The sequence below is a fragment of the Piliocolobus tephrosceles genome, chromosome 4 (assembly GCF_002776525.5).
Source record: "Piliocolobus tephrosceles isolate RC106 chromosome 4, ASM277652v3, whole genome shotgun sequence".
In the NCBI taxonomy this organism is placed as follows: Eukaryota; Metazoa; Chordata; class Mammalia; order Primates; family Cercopithecidae; genus Piliocolobus; species Piliocolobus tephrosceles.
The window spans coordinates 151,200,291-151,211,968 of NC_045437.1; the positions used below are offsets into that span (position 1 = coordinate 151,200,291).

At 45.9% G+C, this 11,678-nt stretch overlaps 1 non-coding gene and 1 pseudogene across 1 annotated transcript; both read right to left on the reverse strand.

Moving 5' to 3' along the window:
- Positions 1-484: 484 nt before the first annotated feature.
- On the reverse strand, positions 485-588 carry LOC111531088. The gene has a single exon (XR_002728132.1). It is a non-coding gene; the product is annotated as a small nucleolar RNA U13 (small nucleolar RNA).
- A 2,773-nt stretch (positions 589-3,361) lies between these two features.
- LOC111530632 overlaps positions 3,362-11,678 on the reverse strand; it is a 26,061-nt pseudogene continuing 17,744 nt past the window's right edge.

The following is an 11,678-nucleotide window of genomic DNA, read 5'->3' on the forward strand; positions in this document are numbered from 1 at the left end:
CCAACATAGTGAAACCCTGTCTCTACTAAAAATACAAAAATGAGCCAGGTGTGGTGGTACACACCTGTAATCCCAGCTACTTAGGAGGCTGAGGCAAGAGAATGACTTGAACTGGGGAGGCAGAGGTTGCAGTGAGCTGAGATCACACCACTGCACTCCAGTCTGGGTGACAGAGAGAGACTCCCTCTAAAAAAAAAAAAAAAAAAAAAAAAAAGAAAGAAAGAAAAAAAAAGAAATGGATTCACTATAATAAGAGAATAAAATAAGAGAATCCAAGTATTTTTGATTAAGCCAGTTATTAGAGATTTGTAAAAATGTAAAACATGCCAATTTTTCACTATTTTAGGGGGAAAATATAGCACTTTTTTCACCAAAATGTGTTAGTTATGTTAACACATAATGGTTTATTTTTGTTAGTTTAAATTTAAATGGATTAATAAATATTCCTTCAACTTCTCAGGCTTTCTTTTTTTTTTTTTTTTCACATCAGATGGGTAATGTGCCACCATCATAACAAGGTTTGAGGGAAGCACATCTCACACACAAGCATGAAAACCCAGTCATCATGCTTATGAACTACGAAAGGATCCCAGTTTTCATTTTGAATATAGTAAATATCAATAGCGATAACCACATAAACAAAAGCTCTTGGAGACGTCAGTCATTTTTCGGAGTATAACGGAGTCCTGAGACTGAAAAAATTTGAGAATCACTTATTTTTTTGCTTGTTTTGTTTTTGAGACAGTTTTGGCTCCATTGCTCAGGCTGGAGTGCAGTCGTGCAATCTCAGCTCACTGAAACCTCTGCCTCCCGGACTCAAGCCATCCTCCCACTTCAGCCTCCTGAGTTGCTGGGACTATAGGAGGGCAGCACCACACCCAGCTAATTTTTGTATTTTTTAATAGAGACAGGGTTTTGCCTTGCTGCCCAGGCTGGTCTCAAACTCGAGAATTGCTGATTTTAAAATAGCCATCCACAAGGCACAGTGGCTCATGCCTGTAATCCCAGCACTTTGGGGGGCCAAGGTGGGCGGATCACCTGAGGTCAGGAGTTTGAGACCAGCCTGGCCAACATGGTGAAACCCCGTCTCTACTAAAAATACAAAAATTAGCCAGACGTGGTGGTGTGTGCCTGTAGTCCCAGCTACTTGGGAGGCTGAGGCTAGAGAATTGCCTGAACCTGGGAGGTTGAGGTTGCAGTGAGCTGAGATCGTGCCACTGACCTCCAGCCTGGGCAACAGAGTGAGAACTCTGTCTCAAAAAAAAAAAAGAAAGAAAGAAAAGAAAACAGCCATCCATTTGTTTTAAATGATTTATCATCTCCATGGACAAACAGCTGGAATAAGAAATCTTTCCTGGCCGGGCGCGGTGGCTCATGCCTATAATCCCAGCACTTTGGGAGGCCGAGGTGGGCAGATCACGAGGTCAGGAGATCGAGACCATCCTGGCCAACACGGTGAAACCCTGTCTCTACTAAAAGTACAAAAAATTAGCTGGGCGTGGTGGCGGGCGCCTGTAGTCCCAGCTACTCAGGAGGCTGAGGCAGGAGAATGGCGTGAACCCGGGAGGCGGAGCTTGCAGTGTGCCAAGATCATGCCATTGCACTCCAGCCTGAGTGACAAAGCGAGACTCAAAAAAAAAAAAAAATCTCTCCTAACTTGTAAGTATCTTGAGGGACAAGGAAACCTTACAACTCACAAACACACGTGGTATTTTGGAGCGCTGGAGATGGACTCCATCAGTTCCAAAAAGCCTCCCACAGAAGCTTCCCATCAAAAAGCCCCACCCTGTCCTCATCCCAAGCAATGGCTCAAACGATTTAGTGAAACTCAACATCTTATTCAATCAATGCCACCCTCTCTTCTCACCGGCACATTCTACCTTTGATTTATCAAGCTGAGATTGGTCAGGAGTAGGGCCACAGGAAGGGAGGATGAAGGGGGCAGATAGGGTCAGACCTATCTGGTTCTACAGACCTATCTGGTTCTAAAACACCAGCACATTCAATTCGTTGGGTATTTTGCATGAATTTCCTCTTGAGTTCACAGGCTCCTAACTCAGCAGAATTAAAATGGGATGAAGTAATTAGAGCAGCAGCCTGTGAGGATGTTTTGGGCCTGGCGTGCATAGGGAATGTGGGGCAGGGGGAAAGAAAAGAGACAAGAGAGCCTTAAGGCAGAAGATGAGGAAAGAAATGCATCCCAGGGTCAACTCCTTGGGAAAGACTCTTCCAGCTTCCCTGGGTCACTGGTCGACAGCCCTCTCCTCGGTTCTGCTTCCTGAGAACCTACTCCTGGTCTGGCCCTTCACAATCAGGCTCCAACCTCCCTTTCTAGTCCCCTTTTCAGGCACTTCCACCAGATGCCCTTCACTACCCATGCTAAACTCACCACCCTACCCCTTCACTACAGTCCTTTCTGTCTTTTTTTTTTTTTTTTTTTTTACTTGGAGATGGGGTCTCGCTCTGTCGCCAGGCTGGAGTGCAGTGGCGTGATCTCAGCTCACTGCAGCCTCTGCCTCCTGGGTTCAAGCCATTCTCCTATCTCAGCCTCCGGAGTAGCTGGGACTACAGGCATGTGCCACCACGTCCAGCTAATTCTGTATTTTTAGTAGAGATGAAGTTTTACCATGTTGGCCAGGCTGGTAACGAACTCCTGACCTCAGGCCTCCCAAAGTGCTGGGATTATAGGCGTGAGCCATCGCGCCCAGCCTGCTTACACTTTTACCTCTCCTATGAGACGATTGGTTCCCAGCCTCTGGATGTCACGCATGCATTCCATTTTCCTCCCTAAGCAAATCGCCACCTCATGATAAGACTTTCCCCCTTTGGTCCCCAGACCGACTCCTAAATTAGTTTAAACCCACAAGCTTTAAGTTATAAGCAGCATGATGCAGACTTGTGGGTGTGTCATAGTTTGAGTTTAGGTGCTAATGGTATGTTGAGAGCATGCGTGTGACTATTTCAGGGATATAATTTGAAGGGATTGGTTTGTGGATTATTTGTGCCTGGGCCATGGAAACTCTGAGTACCTGGCTAATTTTGATAAAAGCTGGTGACCATATTCAGTTACCCTATAAAAGAGCCAGAGGCTCCTCCCTGGGGCAGCCTATTCATGTTTCACCAGTTTTTCCTGCCAGGTCCCTCTGTAGAATTGCTGTCCTTCTCCAACGAGATAAGATGAACCCAGGTCTCTTGGGCCTGTAGACTCCTGGAACATCAGCCATCTTCTCTGTGATGTCAGGGGGAGCACCCCTTGTCTAGAAAGGAGATTGCTGAATCCCGAGTCTCTCTCTGTTTATCTCTGTCTCTCTCTCTCTCTCTGTCTCTCTCTTTGTGGCACTAAGATTTATTAGAATGTGCCTTAACATAGGCACTGGGGCTTGCCTATGGTGTTCTTGATGTATAAAGCCCAGATGTTCTGCCAGTTCTTCCAGAGCAATGATACCGGGAAGTTGAGAGCCAGATGGACATTGTACACAAGCTCGTCGTCTGTCATCCGGACATGGCCAAGAGCCATGCCACACAGAGCCCTTTCTTCCTCTGGAACTTGACGGTGGACTTCCCCTCATCAACTTTGGCCACCATGTCTTCACTGTACATCAGCAGGGAAGGGAACCTGCCTTCCTTATTTAGGCCTGGGCCCAGGATTTGTGGGACCTGCCTGATCAGAGACCCTGAGGCCAAAAAGGCATCATACTTGTTAACCAGCTTCTTGTTCTTGTCAAGTTTCTTCAGCACCTCGATGTCCACGTGGGAGATACCCACAGCCTTGGCCTCATCCCAGTGCTGCTGGTCCCGCAGGACACATGTGGAGAACCTGGGGTGGGGAGTGGAGTTCAGATGACAGTGCCCAAGAAGCGTTCATCTTTCTGAGGGTCACAGTTCTTCAAGAGGATCTGTAGCTCCAGTGTTCCCAAAAGTTTCTGGCGCTTGCACTGCTTCCTGTCCAGGATTTCCCGCACTGCCTCCTACAGGGTCTCAAGAGGCTGCTGCTCTTGGTGTCTTGTGCAAGGGTAACAAGAAAAGAGCTAATCCTGCCTCTCTTGAGGCCTAGGGCTCTTCCATTTCCTCCCTTCTGAGTCTAAGGAGGGAGGGGAGTGGCACGAGAGCCTGCATTTGTCATGTCTGGTAAATCCATATTCCCTGAATAAGGTCCACTTTATTAGATGAGAAAGGGTCACTCTTAGTCCCACTTTGGTTTTGTTTGTTGTTGTTGTTGTTTTGTTTCGTTTTGTTTGAGACCGTCTTGCTCTATTTCCCAGGCTATTGTATAGTGGTGTCATCTCGGCTCACTGCATCTTCCGCCTCCTGGGCCCAAGTAATTCTCCTGCCTCAGCTTCCCAAGTAGCTGGGACTACAGGCATGTGCCACCATGACCAGCTAATTTTTTTGTAGTTTTAGTAGAGATGGGGTTTCACCATTTCACCATGTTGACCAGGCTGGTCTCAAACTCCTGATCTGAAGTAATCCATCTGCCTCAGCCTCCCAAAGTGTTGGGATTACAGCCATTCCCCGCCTTAATCCCACTTTTGAAATAATGAGGAAATGAATCTTTAACTAGTAACACCACTTAACACACACATGCACTTTTTGTGATATGACAAAAGATTGCTTAATTTTCATTTTGGCAAGCAAGGAAATAAACAAATCAGTGATGACTACCATCTACTATGAACATGTTTTGAGGAAAGAACGTACATGAGAATATAACTTCAAACTAAAGAGAAAAGATCTTATATTGAATACATTTAATTTTATGTAAAGACTCACTACATTGTCTCTTGCTTTTTCTTATTTCATCATGATAGTGAAATGGACCAGTGAATACCCTAGCATGGAGTCTGGGAAGAACATAACTAGTCCGTGATCTCCTCTAAGCAGGGAGTGGTATTTGTTCATTTATGTATTCGCAGAACCTAACTCAGACCTAACTCACGGCACTCACTACATCTTTGTGGAATAAAGGAAGAGAAGAACGGAGAAAAGAATTCCTCATTTGAGGACCAGGATAGGAGACAGCTTAAGCCCCACTGGACTTGGGACCCTGGAACAATTGCCTCCACCAAATTCTACTCTGTGACCTCTTTTTTGGGGGGTGGGGGATGGAAGACAGAATTTCACTCTTGTCACCCAGGCTGGAGTACAATTGCGTGAGCTCGGCTCACTGCAACCACCGCCTTCCAGGTTCAGGCAATTCTCCTGCCTCAGCCTCCCGAGTAGCTGAGATTACAGGCACGCACCACCATGCCCAGCTAATTTTTGTATTTTTAGTAGAAACAGGGTTTCACCATGTTGGCCAGGCTGGTCTCGAACTCCTGACCTCAGGTGATCCACCCACCTCAACCTCCCAAAGTGCTGGGATTACAGGCGTGAGCCACTTCACCCAGCCCTGTATTGTGGTTTCTATCCCTGTCTCCCCTACAAGACTGTGGTTCTTGAAAGGCAGGTACCATGATTTTTTCCATTCTCACATCTCCAGTGTGTGACACCATTTCTGAATAAATGACTGGAAGGAAAAAAACCCAAGGAACCAACTAATGTCTTTTTTTTCTGGGCAGTTCAGAATCAGAGGCAACTATGGATTAAGGGACTACAATTAAGTTCTGTGAAATTTGTCAAAATTAAAATAAAGTCACTAATGTTAAGAAAATCCAGGCAGGGCACAGTGGGTCATGCCTGTAATCCCAGCACTTTGGGAGGCCAAGGCAGGCGGATCATGAGGTCGGGAGATTGAGACCATCCTGGCTAACACGGTGAAACCCCGTCTCTACTAAAAATACAAAAGATTAGCCGGGCATAGTGGCATGCACCTGTAGTTCCAGCTACTCAGGAGGCTGAGGCAGGAGAATCACTTGAACCCTGGAGGCGGAGGTTGCAGTGAGCTGAGATTGTGCCACTGCACTCCAGCCTGGGCGACAGAGCAAGGCTCTGTCTCAAAAGAAAAGAAAAGAAAAGAAAAGAAAACCCTGACAAACAGAGTCAGGGCAGGCCATGAAGAGAGGGTTTTCATGCTTGTATGCTTGATTAAAAAAAAAAAAAAATCACAAAAGACTGTAAAACTCACAACCTTGCATGAAGACCTTCACAACATTACATAAAAAATACTTATGCAAGGACATCTGCCCAGCAACTGCCTGTCCAAGCTCAGACTGGCATCACCCTTGGTATTGATGTTTAAAGCCAAGGATAATTATTTTAAAATAATTATGGAATCTTCTTAATTTTTCCTTTAAAAGCCTTTATCAGGTTGGGCATAGTGGCTCACACCTGTAATCCCAGCACTTTGGGAGGTCAAGGCATGCAGATTGCTTGAGTTCAGGAGTTTGAAACCAGCCTGGGCAACATGATGAAACCCCATCTCTACATAAAACATAAAAATTAGCCGGGCATGGTGGTACACGCCTATAGTCCCAGCTACTCGGGAGGCTGAGGTGGGAGGATTGCTTGAGCCTGGGAGCCAGAGGCTGCAGTGAGCCAAGATCATACCACTGCACTCCAGCCTGGGCAATAGAGCCCAACCGGTGTAAAAAAAAAAAAAAAAAAAGGCCAGGCGTGGTGACTCATACCTGTAATCCCAGCACCTTGGGAGGCCGAGGCAGGTGGATCAATCACCCGAGGTTGGGAGTTTGAGACCAGCCTGACCAACATGGAGAAACCCCATCTATACTAAAAATACAAAAAACTAGCTGGCATGGTGGCACATGCCTGTAATCCCAGCTACTCGGGAGGCTGAGACAGGAGAATCACTTGAACACAGGAGGCAGAGGTTGCAGTGAGCCGAGATCACACCACTGCACTCCAGCCTGGGTCACAGAGCGAGATTCTGTCTCAAAAAAAAAAAAAAAGAAAAGCAAGACTTTGTTTTCTTTTACTCACACAGTTTACTACGGCATGCATATTCATATTCCCATTGCAATGTCCACTCCAAAATAAAGACCTTTTCTTTAAGAAAGCCTCTCTGATGGTTATTTAGGTTGACAGTTCCTTCTCACGTAGGGTATAAAAAGTGGTCTGAGACAACTCCACTCCCTGACCAAAACACCCGTGCAGATTTCATAGCCTTTAATGCCTGAGGCAGTGCTGAGGCTGGGCAAGGAAAATTCAAGTGTCCTTTCATCCACAAAGTCACTAACACAAACCCATTCACCCTCGCCTTGAAGCTACTAATGCCAAGAGCACCAACAGAAGCCTTAGTGCTCAGGAAAGAGAAAGAGGGCCTGGGTCGAGCGCATCAAATTTAGGTTTTTGTTGAAACTGAAGTTGTAGCTGGAGAGTAGTCTGGGTGTGTTGATCCCTCTTAAGCCCTCGCCAATATAAAATGTGGGAAACCATATGATCTTACCCATGAAACTGTCCTTGCCTATGGTCTTTTTCTGCTTGTTCCTAATTGCTATTGTAATTTTAATGAGTCCCCCTTCATCAATTCCACATTCCATATCTTTCAGCTATTATACTAAAAAAGTAGGGTAGGCAGGAAGTTGAGGCTGCAGTGAGCCATGATCATGCCACTGCACTCCAGCCTGGGTGACAGCGCAAGACCCCATCTCTAAAAAGAAAAAAGTAAAAAGAAAAAAAAGTGGAGCAGGATGTGCTCGTTGACGCATAACTTTTATGTAACTTGGGCATGCCCAGATTCCTCTGACCCGGGCTCCACCTGCCTTCTGACAGATTAGCTCTGAAGGAGTTCAGAAAATGCCACCCCAAAATATACTGCTTTGGGCCTCAAACTGAGGATACTTGGGAAACGGCAAATGCAGGGAGAGACTTTCTCTGAAATTCCCTCATCTGCCTAAGGACAGATTTTCCAAGAGGAACTCCATTGTCATGAGTCCCCTCCCCAGAAATTTCATCAACCAGGGAAGATTAACCAGGAGAGGAAACTAGAGGCCCACTTCATACCCAGACTGTCTCATGATGTCACCTGTTCTTCTGAGGGCCCATTCATCTTTCCCCAAAATCATTACAGTCCCCTAAGTTGCCTATATCTCCCCTCACACCTCCCCCCTCAATGAACAGGGCATGTAAACATCTACATCTCACTGGGTTTGGAGGTACTCATTTTTCTTTCATGCAATGCCCCTGTGCACATAATATATTTGTATAATTTTCCTCCTGTTAATCTGTTGTCAGTGTACTTCATAGACTCCATAGTTGAATCTCAAAGGATAGAGGGAAAGTTTTCCCTCCCTTACAGCTCATTCCAGCAATTTCTAACTGGAAAATCACGGATACATGTGCCCATCCAGCTCCAGACATACTTGCAGGATCACAGAATTTTAACCTTCTCTGGAGCCCTCCAGCAAGCTGGAGGTTATCATCCCCCAGGGGCAGGGAAGGAGTGGGAAAACCAAGGGACAAAGTGCCCAGAGGTTAGGGAAGACCAAGTGGGAGAATGAAAACAAAAACTGCCATATATTCAGCAGGGAAAACAACCAAAGGGGCCGGGTGAGGTGGTTTAATGCCTGTAATCCCAGCACTTTGGGAAGCTGAGGTGGGAGGATCGCTTGAGCCCAGGAGTTAGAGACCAGGCCTGAGCAACATAGCAAGACCTCATTTCTACAAATAATAAAAAAGAATTGGCTGAGTGTGGTGACACGTGCCTGTGATCCCAGCTACTCAGGAGGCTGAGGCAGAATCACCTGAGCCAGGAGGCTGCAGTGAGTCATGTTCATGCCACTGCACTCCAGCCCGGTGACAAAGCGAGACTCTGTCTCAAAAAAGAAAAGAAAAGAAAATGACCAAAGGAAGCAGGCAAGAGCCAGAGAAGGAAGATGACAAGAAAAGAGGAGGGTGTGTGTAGAGGTGAATGATCACATGAGTGAAAACAGTGAAGAGGCAAAAGGGCATGAGGAGGGGGCCAATCCAATTAGAAGACACGTTAATTTCCTCAAGAGTCAGAGCAGTCTCATATCTGTTTGTTTTTCTCGAATCCCCTATTTCACCCCCCAAAAATGTTCAATACATACTTCATTGATTCCAGCTTGATTGATTGATTGATTTTGAGATGGAGTCTCACTCTGTCACTCAGGATGGAGTGCAGTGGCTCCATCTCAGTTCACTGCAACCTCTACCTCCTGGGTTCAAGCAATTCTCCTGCCTCAACCTCCCAGGTAGCTGGGATTACAGGTACGCACCACCACACCCAGCAAACTTTTGTATTTTTAGTAGAGACAGGGTTTCACCATGTTGGCCAGGCTGGTCTTGAACTCCTGTCCTTAGGTAATCAGCCGCCTTGGCCTCCCTAAGTGCTGGGATTACACACATGACCCATCAGATCTGGTCTCCAGCATTATTTATGAACCATGCTTCCAACAGGAGGCTCGAACTCTCTGGTCCAACAGAATCCTGTGCCCGAGACTTCTGACATTCATGGTACCACCTAAATTCTCTTTCTATCCCAGGTTCTCAGTGTTGCCTTTGAAAGGCAGGACTTTAGGTATAGACCTTGAGTCAGCAAGGTCTACCCCAGGGGAAAACTGCTCCCTGTGCTAGGTCTGTACACCTAAAAGAAAGCTACAGACCTTGTTTAACCCATCAAATTGTGATTTTGCCCATATCTGCCAGCTGTTAGTAAATAAGTTCCTTTGTCTGGATGCAGAAAAGATCCAAAATATCCCTGTTGAAGATACCTGGTTTCTGGTGTATACTCTGCCTGTCTCCCCTTGCTGGGAGTAAGTCTTCACAAATAACTTTTTTTTTTTTTTGAGAAAGGATCTCGCTCTGTTGCCCAGGCTGGAGTGCGGTAGCACAATTAAGCTCACTGCAGCCTCCATCTCCAGGGCTCAAGCAATCCTTCCACCTCAGTTTCCCAAGAAGCTGAGACTACAGGTGCATGCCAACACACCTGGCTAATTTTTTATTTTCTAAAAAATTATTTTCTAAAAAATGTAGAGGAGGTCTATCTATATTTAAATATAAATATATAAAAAATATATAAATATAAATATAAAAAATATTCAAAAATATAGAGGAGGTCTATCTATATTTCTCTATGTTGCCCAGGCTGGTCTTGAATTCCTAAGCTCAAGCGATCCTCCTGCCTTGGCCTCCCAAAGTGCTGGGATACAGGGCAGAGAACTTCTAACGCATTTCAGCACAGGGGCTGCTTTCCCAGGCTAGGTCACTGAGCCAGCCTCCCTCTCTATCCTCCTTAGCCAGCTATTGCTGGAACTGCCTGTACCCGCTGCTCTCTGTCCTGGCTGCTTCTAAGAGAGTGCCTTAAGGCTGGGCTGCTTCAAGCACTCTCTGCCCTCAATGCTAGCTTCTCAGTGGCTTGGCAAAAGTGCTTCCAATTCTTTTCTTTCTCCCTAGGGTCATCTTAGTAGGAATACCAGCATCTTAATTTCTTCTTTTATAAATCCTTACCTGATTTCCCTTCAGTTTTGCAGTTAAATCTACTGGTAATTGTGAAATAGCTCATGTAAAAAAAAAAAAAAAAAAAAAAAAAAAAATCCTCAGAGCCTAGAAGCCTGGTCCTCAACTTCCAGCCCTCTTTTCTCATGACCAAAATATCCTAGAGCCTTCAAGTGTTCAGTACAGGCCCTGTTGGAACCTCTTTGAGCTCCACTGTTTATCTCTAGAAAAGCACTGAATATAGCAAGAGGCTAGAGGCATGCTGACATCTGCTCGTCAGCAGAGCAGAAATGATGGCTTTAATTTCCTTTCTCAATTAATTCATTCCCAGGCTGTTCCCTCCCCACCTTCATAAGCTGGTTCTTATTTCAAAAAGTCAAAGTAATAAAGCTGCTCTCCATTACTCATCCAGTTGCTTCCTCCAGCTGCACATACCCCACATGCTCTTCCTCAACCTCTCCTCATCACCTTCTTTTTCCTCCCTTCTCCCTCTCCCTCACCCCTTCTAGAGGGAGTGCAGGGTCATTGCTCTACCTCCAAGTCCTACACTCTTCCTACAACCTTCTGAGCTTATTCTCTCTGGGTTGGTCTTCACGGTGCTGAATACATAACTCTTGATACACTTTGCATTGATTGATTTCCTCATGCCAATGTTCCAGGCATACTTCTCTCAGAGATGACCCTAAGAAAAAATCTGCTGCCCCAGAGAAACTGAAAAATCCTGAAAGATTGAGTGCCTAACAGAGCTGGATTTATTTCCTCATTCCAACAACAGGAATTAAAATCTCAGAGCTGGACTGACCCATAATGCCCAGGCACTGGCCCTAACAGTGGGTCTGGACCAGGAGCCAGGATTTTTGTGGGGACAGCCCTCTGTAGGCACCTGGAGGCACCTGCATGCTGCATGTTTGGACATGTTTGGGCATGTTTGGGCAGTGAAATATAAAGAAATGGGCCAGGCGCGGTGGCTCACGCCTGTAATCCCAGCATTTTGGGAGGCCAAGGCAGGCAGATCATTTGAGGCGAGGAGTTTGAGACAGCCTGGTCAACATGGTGAAACCTGGTCTTTACCAAAAATACAAAAAAATTAGCTGGGCATGGTGGCGTGCACCTGTAGTCTCAGCTACATGGGAGGCTGAGGCTTGAGAATTGCTTGAACCCAGGAAGCAAAGGTTGCATGATCTGATATCATGCCAGTGCATTCTAGGCTGGGTGACAGTGAGACTCTGATTGAAAAAAGAAAGAAGGAAGGAAGGAAGGAAAGAAGGAAGGAAGGAAGGAAGGAAGGAAGGAAGGAAGGAAGGAAGGAAGGAAGGAAGGAAGGA